The 15,714-nt window shown below is 40.8% G+C and overlaps 1 protein-coding gene and 1 non-coding gene across 6 annotated transcripts in view; both read left to right on the top strand.

Moving 5' to 3' along the window:
• The window catches only part of Ttbk2 (tau tubulin kinase 2), a 116,139-nt gene that overhangs the window by 45,683 nt on the left and 54,742 nt on the right, over window positions 1-15,714 (top strand). The window lies entirely within an intron of this gene.
• Window positions 389-463, top strand: Trnaa-agc. Its single transcript has one exon. It is a non-coding gene; the product is annotated as a tRNA-Ala (tRNA).

Raw genomic sequence — 15,714 nt, 5'->3', positions numbered from 1 at the left:
CTGGCTTTGAAATTGTGATTCTCCTGTGTCGGCCTTCCAAGTAGCTTGAATTATGAGCTTGTAATTTTTTTATTCCTCCCTTCTTTTGTTTTGTCCTCTCCTTTTTTCTTTTTTTTTGTGTCTTTAGAAAAATATATAAGATATTTTACAAAGCCTAGATTATTTTAAAGAACAGATTCATTTCCTCTCATGGAATATTATATATATGTTCATTTACACATATTTATATGTGCTCCTGTGCATAAAGAAAGTATACTATTAAGCTCTCCAGGCATTTGAAATAGATAGGTTCAGGGAAATAATTATCATTTATTTTTTTCCTTTATACCTTTTTGTGCTTAAGAAATTAAAAAGAATCATGCAAGCATAAGAAGTTGTAGATGTAGGGGTTGGGGATTTAGCTCAGTGGTAGAGCGCTTGCCTAGCAAGCTAAAGGCCCTGGGTTTGATCCTCAGCTCCAACCCCCCCCCCCAAAAAAAAGAAAAGAAGTTGTAGATGTAGCTTAGTGATCAAAGTGCTTGCCTACCACATGAAACACCCTGACATTAATTCCCAGGAAAACGCACGCACATGCACACATGCACACACGCACACAGAGCTAACAAGACTGCAGTGGTAATTACAAATCATCATTTATACCCTTACTCTTTGTCTTCTCTTTAGTTTTTTTTAATGTTTTATATTATAGAATGTCAATATTAACATATTAGAGCCAGGCGGTGGTGGCGCACGCCTTTAATCCCAGCATTTGGGAGGCAGAGGCAGGCGGATCTCTGTGAGTTGGAGACCAGCCTGGTCTACAGTGTGAGATCCAGGAAAGGCGCAAAGCTACACAGAGAAACCCTGTCTCGAAAAACCAAAAACCCCCCCAAAAAACAAAAAACAAAAACAAAACAAAAAAACAAATTAGTAAATGGCTCTGTGGTTACACCCACAGGGGAGTGGACAGCATGACCCAAGAATGACAGTGAGGCTTCCTGGGGCCTGGGCCCCTGGCATCTGGATTTTTAAAATAAAAACAGAATCTTTGCAATCTTGGCCAAATTAGACAAAGGAAAAAGAAAATGACTTATGCAGGATCAATCTTTAATAAGTCATCCTGAAATTAGCATTGCCCCTTCCAGCCCCTCTCTTAATGAGGACTTCCAGGATCATGTTGAGCAGCATCATGCATGTTCATCTGGATATTTTGTAACTCTAGAGTGGGTTAGAGTCTTAGTCTTACATTCTCCCTCACCATGACCAGAAGGAAGAGAGTATCTGTGCTGCAAGGGCTTTTAATATTGAATGTCAGAGCGCTCATTCAGCGCTAGGCAAACTGACTTTCTGAATTTTGGAGAACTTAGTTTTCATTTCTGTAAAGAAGGAATAAGTAAGTGGAAATGAAAAAAGAAGGGAGCTGGGATGCTGGGAACTTTGGAAGCAGTGTTCGACACATTGATTGTGCTGGCCAGTAGGATGGATTTTTATATTGCCATTTGATTTTTTTTTCACTGTGAATCAGACTCATAAAATCAACAAGTTGGACTGAATGTATCAAAAACACAATAGAAATCTGAGAAGCATATATAAGTAGGGCTGGGCTGTATCTCAGTAGAGTGCTTGCCTGGAGTGCTCAATGGCCTCGGTAGAAAGTCTTGACAAAGATACAGAAGACCTAAAGAATAGAGTAAGATGTGTAACAGTGAGAAATACACTATCAAATGAGAGTCTCAGTGGATGGGACCGGTAGCAGATTGGACATGACAAGTGAGAGTCAGCAAATTTGAAAAGGCATTGGTAGAAATTAATAGAAGAAAAAGAGGTTTAAAAAATGAACAGCCTTGCCAGGTGGTACTGGCACACACCTTTAAACCAGTACTTGGGAGACAGGCAGGTAGATCTCTTGAGTTCAAGGCCAGCCTGGTCTCCAGAGTTCTAGGACAGCCAGGGCTACACAAAGAAACCCTGTCTCAAAAACCTTAAAAAAAAAAAAAAAGAAAAGAAAAAACAAAAAAAGAACAGCCTCTTTGACCTATATAAGAGTACCAGAAGATCAAGCATTTGTATCACCAGGCACTTGGGATAAGAAGATAATGAGTTTGGAGTAACAAAAACATGAAAAATACAATTGGGCATGGTAATGTACACCTTTAAACCCAGCACTCAGGAAGCAAAGGCGGGCAATTCTCTGGTAGTTCAAAACCAGCCTGATCTACATAGCAAGTTTCAGGCCAACCAAAGCTACACAGTGAGACCTGTCTCCAAAAAAAAAAAAAAAAAAAAAAAAAAAAAAAAAAAAAAAAAAAAAAAAAAATTGAAGAAATAATGGCCCTGAAAAAGAAGAAACTGGGTAGAATGGTGTGTGCCTTCAATATCCAGCATTTTGGAAGCAGAGGGAGGAGGATCATGAGTTTGAGGCCAAGGAGATACTGTTTGAAGAAGAAAATAAAACACATAAACAAAATCAAAGAAAAAAATAATTTCTGTTGTATATAAATCTCAAAGAATCCACACACTTTTTTTTTTTTGAGACAGGGTTTCTCTTTGTAGCCCTGAACTCACAAAGATCCGCCTGCCTCTGCCTCCTGAGTGCTGCGATTAAAGGTGTGCACCACACCACCACCACCACCACCACCACCACCACCACCACCACCGTCTGCATAAAAAAAAAAAAATTGAGTACATAATTTAGCATAATGCCTCACTCAGACCACAGAGAGCAAACATTATGTTGTTGTTGTTGTTTTTTTAGCAATGATCAATTGAAAACTGAATTAAAACACAATTCTAAAAAGTATATATAAAATTATCTGCTCTGAGGTCTGAAGTATAAAATACCGTTCATTGAGTCAAAGGCGGCCGGAATGGCGGTGTGTGCCTGTGATCCCAGGATGGGAGAGGCAGACACAGGAGGGCCAGGTGTTGAGACTTGTCTAAAGCCAGCCTGGGCCACACAAGATCCTGTCTCTCAAACAAAACAGAGCAAGGACTCAGAATAAATAATCTCCCTTCCTCTCTTTTCCCTCTCCAGGTCTTGATTTGGAGCGCAGACTGCCCTTGAACTCATTTTGTAGCCTATGCTGGCCTCAAATTCATGATACACTTGCCTGTCTCCCAAGTGCTGTAATTACAGATGTACATCCGCCGCATTGGGCTTCCCAGAAGAATTTTAGTAGAAAGGCAAAGACCTAGAATTGCAAAACAATTTAATAAATTAAATTAAACTACAGATAAGATTTTTTTTAAAGATTTATTTATTTATTATGTATACAGTGTTCTGCCTGCATGCCAGAAGAGGGCACCAGATCTCACTACAGATGGTTATGAGCCACCATGTGGTTGCTGGGAATTGAACTCAGGACTTCTGGAAGAACAGCCAGTGCTTTTAACTGCTGAGCCATCTCTCCAGCCCCACAGATAAGATTTTTTTTTAATTTTATTTTATTTTACAATACCATTCAGTTCTACATATCAGCCACGGTTTCCCTATTCTCCCCCCTCCTACACCCTCCCCTTTCCCCCAGCCTACCCCCCATTCCCATCTCCTCCAGGGCAAATCCTCCCCCAAGGACTGCAATCAACCTGGTAGACTCAGTCCAGGCAGGTCCAGTCCCTTCCTCCCAGACTGAGTCAAGTGTCCCTGCATAAGCTCCAGGTTTCAAACAGCCAACTCATGCAATGAGCACAGAACTTGGTCCCACTGCCTAGTTGCCTCCCAAACTGATCAAGCCAATCAACTGTTTCACCTATTCAGAGGGCCTGATCCAACAGATAAGATTTTTAAGTGCACTCGGGAGGCAGAGCCAGGCGGATCTCTGTGAGTTCGAGGCCAGCCTGGGCTACCAAGTGAGCTCCAGGAAAGGCGCAAAGCTACACAGAGAAACCCTGTCTCAAAAAAAAATCAAAAAAAAAAAAAAAGATTTTTAAGTGCTATCACAACAATAAAACTGAATCTGTGTGATAATACATAGCATATTAGCTTGGTTGAAATAGTTCACAATGTATATGTATTTGGAAGCATTATATTTATACAAGGTATTTGTCAATTAAGATATGTAAGCATAAAAAGGAGGAAAATGTTTTGAAACAATGCAAAGCATAACCAAGATTTTATTGGCGAAAGGATAGGCATTACAGATAAGTGGAAGAGAACAGGGATTTTAGAAGTAGACCCATGCAGAAGTCGTGGTGGAACTTAAGGCCAGAGAGCTTGTCCAGGAATTGCAAAGCCAGAGATCAATCCAGCACTGTAGCCAATCAAGTACAAAATAATAAGCTTCAACCTAACCCCCCCACACACACATTATATAAGAATAAGATGAATCATCTGAACAGGTTATTTTTTTTTTAAGCTATACAGTATTTGTAGAAAACAGGAGAAATACTTTATGATCTGATTTTGACAAAAAGTTCATTGGATGACAACAAAATCATGACTCATAAACGGAGGGGAAAAAATGGTGAATCATACTTTGTTAAATGAAAAGGTTTGCTTGCAAGATGCCATTAAGGCTGAAGCCAGGGTGTGGCATGTTGGCACACAGCTGTAATCCTTGCACTTTGGATGCTGAGGCAAGAGGAACAAAACTGAAGCCAAGCTTGGGCTATGTGATGTGTTTGAGGAGGCCATCCTGGGCTGCACAGTGAGATCCTGACACTGTCTCAAACAAAGGGAAAGAAAAAACAGGCTATGGACAGGGAACAAGTGTTTGAAAATCATGTATTTGTAAAGGACTGATTGAATATAAAAAATGTTCTGAAAAATGCAACAGTAAGAAAAAGATTTTAATGAATAAAGGTAATAGATGTTAGTAGGTAAATTTGACGATATCCAGTAGAGAACTAGCTCAGAAAAAGATGTTTAGTGTAACTAAACATAAGAGGAAACAAAGTGGAATGCTACTGCACACCATTAGAATGGCCTAAATTAACAAAATTCTTTGAAGATAGGACCCCATGACTTCGTTTTTCTCCTGTGGCCGAGAAGGGTCTTTTGTTTGTTTGGTTTAGTAGATGCTAGATAGACAAGAGAACTGTGGCTGTCTTTGCTATTTCTGTGGCAGCCCAGCAGGACAGTTTCATAGAATTGAAAACTGACTTTTAGTTGATCTAGGATTTATTCCTTTATCTCAGAGCTTTCCCAATGTTGGGTTTCAGAACTTTTTTCTTCATTGTGTGTTTGTTTGTGGTATGTGTGTACAGATTTGTATGAGTACACCTGCCTGTGTCAGCCCATGTCAGGGACGGAGGACACTGGATGTCTTCCTTCCTCTGTCACTCTTCATTTACTTGAGATATACTCTCTCACTGAACCTGGAGGTCACTGCTTTGGCTAGGCTGGCTCACCAGCAAGCCCCAGTGTCTGGATTTTTTATTAAGTGCTAGAATTTGACCTTGGGTCCTTACTGCTTGCAGAACAAGCACTCTTACCCAGTGAGCCATCTACAACAGCTTCTTTTCTTGCTTTTAAGATATTAGGAACTGGGGGTGGTGGCACATGCCTTTAATTCCAGCACAGAGGCAAGTGATCTCTGAGTTCAAGACCAGCCTGGTCTACAAAGAATGTTCTAGGACAGCCAGGTACACAGAGAAACACCATCTCGAAAAACAAACAAAATAAAAACAATTAGAGCTATTTTATTTTTGTGGATATGTGGGAAGGGTATATATGCATATGCCACAGCGTGTATGTGGAGATCTTAGCACAGTTTGCATGAGTCAGTTCTCTTTATCTATTGAGAGATGGAAGCATGAGGATCATTAGTTCAAGGCCAGCCTGTATTTATGATTCTGTCTTAAAGATAAAAATGCAGATCCTGGAGAGAGAGAGCTCAGTGGCTAAGAGCACTGGCTGCTTTTCCAGAGGACCTGGGTTTGTTTCTGTCACCCACGTGGTGGCTCATAACTGTCTATGACTCCAGTCCCAGGAAATCCAAGCACTCTTCTGGCCTCCATGGGTCCCAGGCATGCATGTGATGCACAGACAGACATGCAGGCAAAACACTCACACTCATAAAATGAAGAATAAATACATCTTTTAAAATTAAGTAAGACAACAACAAAAATATGAAGACTTGGAGCAGTGAGGAGGATTTTATTACTACTACTTGCTTTCAGTGATATAGTTTGGGCATTGTTTTTCATATCACAGTTGAAATCTGCATAACTGGAAGCTGCTGTCTTATCTAAAGTCTGCATTGTAGCTATCTGAATTAAGGGTACTTATTTTATTTTTGTTTGACGATTGTTGTTTTTTAAAAATGTTAAGCTGCGCTGGTTACCGTGCGGAAAGGTCATGAGGCAGAAGCCACAACAAAACCCAGTATTAGAGGTTTTTTTTTTTTTTTTTTTTTTTTTTTTTTTGGTTTTTCGAGACAGGGTTTCTCTGCATAGCTTTGCGCCTTTCCTGGAGCTCACTTGGTAGCCCAGGCTGGCCTCGAACTCACAGAGATCCGCCTGGCTCTGCCTCCCGAGTGCTGGGATTAAAGGCGTGCGCCACCACCGCCCGGCCATAGAGTTTTATTAGGAGAGGGGGGAGCAAAAGAACCAGGTCTGGAAGAAGCACATGCAGAGAACAGAGAAAGATAGAGGTAGTGGGGGCAGGAGAGAACAGAGAGGAAGGAGGAGACTGTGTCTGGCTTTTTAAGGATTCCGGTGAACATGCGTACATGGCCTTATGAGCTTCGCCACGCATGCGCTGATTGCATGCACTGATGACATAAGACCCCTTGCTTAGCTGCCGAACTGCGCATGTGCGGTCATGCAGCTGGAGTGGCGGCAGAATCATAACAGTCATGAAAAGCTAAAATGTTAAGAAGCTTTTAGGGTTGGTATCTGATTATAACAGTGAATGAAAGAGAGAGAGAGGGAGAGAGGAAGAGAAGAGAAGAATAGAGAAGAAAGAAAGAAAAAGAGGAAAGGACTGCTCCTAGATATGTTGGAGGAGAAAGTTCACAGCTGGGTAAGACTGATGATAACTTTTCTCCTCCAGTAGTGTGCATAGAATCTTCCAGCACTATGAAAGCTAGCCGGTAGGAATGAAGCTTCCAGGTTGGTACCAGCTTGATTTCTCCATGTCCATACTCAGGTATGTGGTGTCTTCAGCAATAGGGCCTTACTGTCAAGTAAGGAGAGTCAAGAGCAGTGGTGGTCGTCTGTAATGTTTATGGGGGGAGGTAGCAGTGTTTGAAGTTTGGATTTCATTCCATTCATCTCCACGTTTGTCCTCATGCTGGTACCACACTGTCTTGATTCAAGTTAATTGTGATGTTTAGTAAAACCTGAAGAGAAGAAGTGTGAGTATTTTAACTTTTTCTTTTTCAATATTATTTTGACCATTTGTATCCCTTGTGATTTCATATGACTTTAAGAATCACCTTGCTCATTTCTGCAAAGAAGGCAGGTAGGATTTTAATAGGGATTTTATCACATTTTTTCACTATTTTTGTTAATCTATAATTTTCATTGTTAGTTTTGTTTTTTAATTATATATATATATATATATCTTATACATACATACATACATACATACATATGTATATACGATTTTGTCTTAGGTTTCCGCTGCAGTAGTGACTATGAACAGAAGTAATTTGTGGAGGAAAGGATTAGATTCATCCTGTGACTCTCATATCATACGCCATCACTGAGGGAAGCCAGGACAGGCAAGAGCTTACACAGAGGCCTTGCAGGGGAGCTTCTTACTGGTTTACTCCCCCCTCCCCATAGTTTTTGCTCAGCCTGCCTTTTCCAGGAGCACCTGCCCAGGGATGGCACCACCCATTGTGAGTAAGGCCCTCCCACATCAATCATCAAACGACAGTACCCTGTAGACTTGCCTACAAGGCAGTTTTTTGGAGGCATTTTCTCAGTTGTGGTTCCCTCTTCTCTAGCGTATGTCAAGTTGACATAAAACTAACCAACAATACTTCATGTGTGTGTGAGTGTGAGTGTGTCATGATGTGTGATGTCACTTTGTGGAGTTGGTTCTCTGATTTCACTTTTATGTGAGTCCCTAAGATCAAACTTAGGTTTCCAGTCTAATGCAGCAAGTGCCTTTCCCACTGAGCCATCTCACTGGCCCTTTGCTTAAATCTTTTTTTGTTTTTGGTTTTGGTTTTTGGTTTTTTTGAGACAGGGTCCGTCTGTAGACCAGGCTGGCCTCGAACTCACAGAGATCCGCCTGGCTCTGCCTCCCGAGTGCTGGGATTAAAGGCGTGCTCCACCGCTGACTGGCCCTTGCTTAAATCTTAATGTGGAAATTATAAGATATAATAGCCTGTCAACTTCACATTTGTGTCTCAGACTCCCGGAAGGATTCCTTTTTTGTTTCAGTCATGTTGGTATTATAACATTAGTCTAGTTCTTTTCTTCTTTTTCTCTTTTCTTTCTTTCTTTCTTTCTTTCTTTCTTTCTTTCTTTCTTTCTTTCTTTCTTCTCTCTCTCTCTCTCTCTCTCTCTCTCTCTCTCTCTCTCTCTCTTTCTTTTTCTTTCTTCTCTCTCTCTCTCTCTCTCTCTTTTTTTTTCCCGAGTCAGAGTTTCTCTGTGTAACAGCTCTGGTTGTCTTGGAACTTGCTTTGTTGATCAGGCTGGCCTCAAACTCTCAGAGATCCACCTGCCTCTGCCTCCTGAGCGCTGGAATTAAAGGTGTGCACCACCACTCTTAGTTGGCCTAGTTCTTTTAAACTCTCCACCTTCTTTGGACAGCTAAAAGTCTTAGTTCACTCCCTGCCCCACCCTCTCTCCTGTCTCTTCTGCTTATTTGTTGTTAAGGGTCTGTCTTTGTATCACCAGCTCTCTAACAGAGACCTTTTATCAATTAGGAAAGCTTGGCCTTAGCTGAGGCTTATTCCAAACTAGCTCTTTAAACTTAAATTAATCCATTTATATTAATACACATTCTGCCACATGACTCTTTACCTGTCCTCAGTACCATATATGTCTGACTTCCTCTGAGTCTAGCGGGTGAATCTCCCACACCTCTGATTCTTTCCCAGAGTTCCTATCTATGTCCTGCTTATTCTCTCCTGCATAGCTATTGGCCATTCAGCTCTTTATTGAGTCAATCAGAAGGTGCCTTAGGCAGGTGAGGTTAAACAAAGACACATCTTCACATGGTGTACAAAAAGACTATCCCAACAGTTTGCTTGTGTGCTTGTGTGTGTGTGTGTGTATCTAGCCCTTGCTAGGCAGGTGCTGTATCACTGAGCTTTAACTATAGTCTGTTGTTACTTGATTCACTTAGACTTTCCTTATCCTTAGATCTTTGGTTAATTGACTTCCTTGGCTCCCATCAGAGTATCCATAACCTTTCCAAAACACAGTCTGGATCATGTAGTTTTATGCTTGAAAATAGTAGATGAATCTTTACCATATCCTTTATCTATTAATAATTCAATTATGAACTGCATAATGAGGCTGTAAGAGAAAAATGGAGTGTACATCTCTTATGCTCTCACCTTCAACATAAGACACTCTGTCTCCAGATTGTGGAGATTTCCCTATCTACCAGTTCATCTCTGGCAGATCCACAGTGGATGTACTGTCTCCCAGTTTTGTTAGATGGCATCAGTCCTTGCAGTTGAGCACTCAGCTCTGCGAGGTTGCTCTGCTTCACACACAGCAAGTAATAGGATGTCCTATTTTTTATGAACTGGCTACAAACCAAGGCTTTCATGACCCCTTCTTTGGGGTCAACTAATTTGCTAGGATGGCTTGTAGAACTTGGAGGAGCACTTATGTTTCCTGGTTTATTTTAAGGGCATTGTGAAAACTATAAAAGTAAACTGAAAAGACAACTAGGGCTATGTATGGAGGGTTACAGCTTTTATGCCTTCTCTGGGTTTACACTGGGTCAACACTCCACTTGTTCAGCAGCCCAGAAGGCCTCAAGTGTTGCTCAAGGGTTTTAGAGAGCTTAGTCTCTAGTCTCCTCCAGTCCACTTGTCTGGAAGTTAGCAAGTGTGGCTGAAAGTTGTACTCTAAATAATTACGTGACTGAAATAAGGGCAGAATAAATCTATCTTCTGTCCTTTATATCCATTAGCTCCACATGTATGGATTCAACCCATGGGAGATTAAACACTGCTGGAAGCTATAGGGCATAGTGGCCCACATCTTGAGTCCCAGGAGGCACAGGAGGCGGTTCTCTGTGCGTTTGAGGGCTGCCTGTTCTACATAGTAAATTCCAGGCCAGCCAGGACTACAAAGAGAGATCCTGTCTCAAAAACAAACAACAAAAAAGGTTCTTGGAAGTTGTGGCTATAACTGAGTTAGTTGGTAGAGTGCTCACCAAGCGTCTGAGCTGGGTTTAAACCCAGCACCACATAAATCAGCTCATCCTCAGCTCTTTAGCTCATGGCTAGCCTGGGCTACCTTTTCTCAAAAAGAAGAAAAAAGAACCAAGTGTGGTGGCACATCTTTTATCCCAGCACTCAGGCAGAGGCAGGTAGACCGCTTCTGGGATTACATGGTGAGACCTTGTCTTAAAAAAAAAAAAAAAAAAAAAAAAAAAAAAAAAGGAAAAGAAGAAAAATTATATTAGAATATATATACATTTTTTGTCATATTCCCAAACAACATTACAACCATATAACTAACTTTACATTGGATTAAATAATTTAAAAATTAAATTAAGGAGGATAAAGTTATAAGTTATAGTTATACACAGATATAGTTCTATTTTATATAAGATTTGTACATCCTCAAACTTTGGTGTCTGTGTGAGAGTTTGGAGGTACCACTCATGAGGAAGGAGGGCCTCCCCCAATTTATATTATATTGTAGCACATTGGCGTGTACTTTTTTTTCCTTCAGCTGTGACCTTATACCTAACAAACAACAGAAGGGGGGAAAAGTTTCCTTGGGCTCATGGCTTAGAGGGGTCCACTGTGGCATGGAGGGTGGGGAGCAGCAGTTCACAGCAGGCCACAAAGCAGAGAGAAGAGAGGAAAGCCATTGCTGTCGGCTTTCTCCTTTCTTCTCTATTTCACCTGCTCTTCCACACCCCGCAACATGGAAGAGTGTTATATTATTGTATTATGTACCCCACATAAAAAGCAGTCCTTCTGTATCAGGTGCTCTTCTGGAAATGCCCTCTCAGAGGGCAATTCTAAATCCAGTAAAATTAACAATGAAGAAAAACTGTGACAGTGGCCAAGACTTTAAGCCACTTTTCCTGTATTTTCATGCCTTCTGCCTTAATCTACTCTAACCCTAATTCTACCCTGTCAGTTCTGATCATTGTAAATGCATTTTAAGAAATTGTTATTGAATAATGACGTTTTTATTTACGTATAAAAGGTACTTTGGGCACATCATCTCCTGTCCTCCCTCTCCCATCTGGTTAGTCCCCATCATCTTCTGAAATAGCCACCTTTCTATTTTCATCTATACGTTAGGTATCTGTTTTTGTGGTGGTGGTGGTGGTGGGATGCACATGGAAGCATGGTTAGATGTGTGTGTGGCCAATACTAATTGTCCAGAATCACCACAGGAACAGATCTCTGGGTGTGTCTGTAAGGGGGGGTTTAAATGAGGTGAATTGAGGGAAGAAGGTTCAACCTAAATGTGAGTGGCCCCATCCCGTGGACTTGGGTTCTGAACTGAGTAAAAAGGAAAAAGCAAACTGAGGGCCAGCATTCATTTCTCTGTGCCACTTGACTACAGATGCAGGGGGAGCAGCTGTCGCTTGCTCCTGTTGTGGCTTCCCCAGCATGATGCACTGTCTCCTCCATCATGAGCCCAAACAAACCTGTTCTTCCTTATGCTGCCTTTGTCAAGTACTGTGTCACAGCACAAAGAGAAGTGACACACATGCACACACAAACGCACATGCACACACAAACGCACATGCACACACATGCACACACAAACGCACATGCACACACATACACACACAAACGCACATGCGCACACACATGCACACACAAATGCACGTGTGCACACACATGTACAAACGCATGTGTACACACAAATGCATACTCCCTATTAAGAGGAAACATGCTGTCTTTCTGAGTCTTGCTTATTTCACTTAATATGACAGTCTCTAGCTCCATTTTCCAGCAACTGACACATTTATTTCTCTTTTATGGCTCATTGAAACTCTTTACATGTATAATCTTAATTCTTCATAGTTTTATCTTAAAATATTCTCATAAATTTAAAATCTACTAATTTATTTACATGTGAGCTTCTTGAATAAAGATATTTTTCTTCTTTTCTTCTTCTTTTCTTCCCTCCTCCTCCTCCTCCTCCTCTTCCTCCTCCTCCTTCTTCTTCTTCTTTCTTCTTCTTCTTTTCATTCGAGACAGGGTTTCTCTGTGTAACAGCTCTGGCTGTCCTGGAATTCACTCTGTAGACCAGGCTGGCCTCAGACTCACAGAGATCCACCTGACTCTGCTTCCTGTGCTGGGATTAAAGGTGTGCAACCACTACCATCCAGCAAGAGTAAAATTTTTTAATCTTCTGTGTATTTACTGTGCTTGATAATGTTATAGACCTTATGTTCTGTTAATTTTTTGTGTTTGTATGTGGACTGTGAGCTTAATGCAGAGAAAGAACTTAATTGACCTTTATTTTTAATACATAGTTTAGTTCCTTGGGTGTATATAGAGATCTTGTTGTCTTTGTGTGTCCTTTTAGTTTTAATATTAATTTGTGGGGGAGGTACTGGGGCTTGATCCTACAGCCTTGGGTATGCTAGGCAAATGCTTTGTCACTGAGCTGTGTTCTCACAGCCCTCTTTGTACTCTGTGTGTTGAGACAGGCTCTTTCTAACTCACTCTGAAACCCACATAGGTCTGGAATTTGTCATTCTTCTCCTTAGCCTCCCAGGTAGCTGCACCAGCAGACCCAGGTTTGGTTTCATATTTACTAACAAGATATAACCTGAGTTTAAAATCTGTTTCAGTTATTTCTGATGTAATGGCTAAGAATGAAGGTTTTTCTAGGGCCAGAAGGGTGACCCAGCTGGTAAAGGTACTTGCCTCTAAGCCTTACAACCTGAGTTTCATCTCTGGGATCTAGAAGATTGAGAGAGAACTGACTGCTACAAGTTGTCTTCTGACCTCCACATGAGTGTCTAGCATATTCATGTTTGGGTGGGAGCTCCACCTCAACCCCTGGCACCCTGGCATCCCTATACCCAAAGAGTCTGAAATGTTCTGGTGGAAGATCCACCTCAACTCCCTTCCCCCATCTCTTTCCCTAAACCCGTCCCTTCAAAGCCAAACACAGCTCCTCCCCCGCCCAGAGAGGCTCAAGACCACACCCACAGGGTATATAAGCTGCATGCCAGAAAACAGACTTGTGGTTTTTCTGCTCTTTCATCCCCTTTCCTCTCTGCTGGGCCAGGGAATCACCCAGGAATGCGTTACCCATTAAACTAAGCCGTTTCCTAATTTGGTCTGATTTGGATTGGTGCGTTGGCAGAGAAGCCTATTTGGATACAAAAAAACTTATCAACTCACACACACCCTTCTAATAAATAAGTAAATAAATAAATGTAATTTTTTAAAAAAAGCATAAGAGCTTTGGAATCAAATTGCACCATCATTTTCTAGTCATATGATTTTGAACTAAGTAATTAACCTTACCAATTTTCTACTTCTGTATCTGAAAAATAAAGGAAATACTAATACTTATATTATTATGAGAATTGAATGCATAAAAATGCATAAAATGGAATATTGCTTGCATATTATATATATTTTATTGACTATTATTTCTCTTAATTTGTTTACTTGCAAATACCGTCTCACTGTTTATTAGGTACTGTATTAGGTACCGGGACACTGTGTGCTCCCTGTACTCCTCAGCTAGCCTCTGCATTTACTGGGTACACAGAAGTCATCTGAGCAGCTGCTCTAGTGGTACTGAAGAGTTACTGTTGTCATTAAGTCGAAGCTGCTCCAAACACATACATTTTTTATTGTGTTAACATTATTAAATAGTTTCATTAATTGCATAAGTGTAAAAGAGAAACTATACACTGTAAGGTTTGAGAAATGAACTCATTAAATTATCACCTTACTGATAGAAATGTATTGACAAATTCTAGAAAATTTGCCACTGGCCATGTTTTAATTGCTCAATAAAGAATCAATAGTTTATTCAAATCTATATTTGTTTTTCTTTTTTAAATTAGAGTAATTCAGGCAAAGTGTGTGATGCAAGCCTATAATCCTAGCACTCTGGAGGCTGATAGGAGGATCAGAAGTTCAGGACTAGCTTAGGCAACTCATTGAGACTGCCTCAAGTTGAAAAGTAAAATAAAAGGCTAGAGAGGATTTGTCTTAGTGGTAGAGTACTTGACTAGTATGTATGGGATAATTGGTTCAATCCCCAGTACTGCTAAAGAAACACACAAACAAAAGTCATTGGGGTGAGCTGGGCGGTGGTGGTGCACCCTTTGGTCCCAGCACTCAGGAGGCAGAGGCAGGTGGATTTCTATGAGTTGAAAGCCAGCCTGGTCTACAGAGAGTTCCAGGCCAGCCAGGGCTTCAGAGAAATGTTGTCTCCAAAAACCCATAGAAACAAAACAAACAAAACAACACCATAAAGCAGGGTGATTTTGATAGCAAGGGACAAAGTATTATAGTGTAATGTAGATATTTTAGAGGAGCATTCTAAGAGGAATTAAATTGAGTACTGTCTTTTGTTTTTATATGACTGAAATGTCTTTGTAATGTAAATGATCCAAGAAGCTGAGCACAGTAGTCTGTACCTGTGACCCCACAGTTTGGAGGCTGAGGCAGGATCGACACCTGGTCTTTAAAGTGTGATAGATGATGAATCTTTTTCTTGTTCATTTTGTTCTTTCATAGTGTTAAGGATAGAATCTCAGGTTTCATGCATGCTAGCAAATGCTGTACTCACTTCAGTGTTTCCAGCAGTGAAAATGAGGTCTCTGTTGACAACAAATTGATTAATTAAAGCTTGGTGCTTTTTCTGTGCCTGAAGCTGAGGAAAAGGTTGCTAATTGATCACCAGTGTGGTAACTGATAACCCAGATTCAAAACAAACAAACAAACAAAAAATTACAGGCCTGTAATCCCAGCACTCAGAAATCTAAGGCAGGAGAATGAAGATTTCAGGGCCATCCTGGGCTAACAAAACCTTGTTTCCAAAGACCAAACCAAACAAACAAAGATGTTATATCCAAAGTGAGGCTTGACTTCATTTTTGTTTTAAGTGGACAAATTACTTTTAAAATGTGTTTTAATCTTTTTCTTCAGTCTAACGAATTTATAGCCTCCAGTGTGTCAATATTGTTTTATTTTTACAAGCTAACTTCAAAGATTGCCTACCCTCACAGTCTCTTAATTCATTTAACCTCTATAGGCTTCTATCCCTTCTAGTCTGAAGTGACGGCCTAATTATTTATATGAGTAACCTTTGCTTTGTATGTGTGCATGTGTGTGCGTGCATGCGTGTGCCCCCACGCACACCTGTGAAGAGACCAGCAGAAGATACTGGACATCCTCCTTTATTGCTCTTTGCCTCATTTCTCCTTAGACAGGATCTCTCGCTGACTCTGAAAGTCAGTTCTTTGTCTAGCATGTCTTAGCAATTGTTCTGTCTCTGCCTCATCATGAACGCACAGCAAGTGCTCTTCCCACTGACCCATCTCCTGAGCTCGGCCCAGCTTTGCTATGGAATTTGTCATTTCTGTGATAACCTGGTCTCAGAATTTTCTTCCTGTCAGAGTAGTCTGTATTTTCTTTCTGATGG

This window comes from Peromyscus leucopus, chromosome 4 (genome assembly GCF_004664715.2).
Source record: "Peromyscus leucopus breed LL Stock chromosome 4, UCI_PerLeu_2.1, whole genome shotgun sequence".
Classification (NCBI taxonomy): domain Eukaryota; kingdom Metazoa; phylum Chordata; class Mammalia; order Rodentia; family Cricetidae; genus Peromyscus; species Peromyscus leucopus.
The sequence above is the reverse complement of the archived record's forward strand: the minus strand, read 5'-3'. Positions and strand labels throughout refer to the sequence as shown.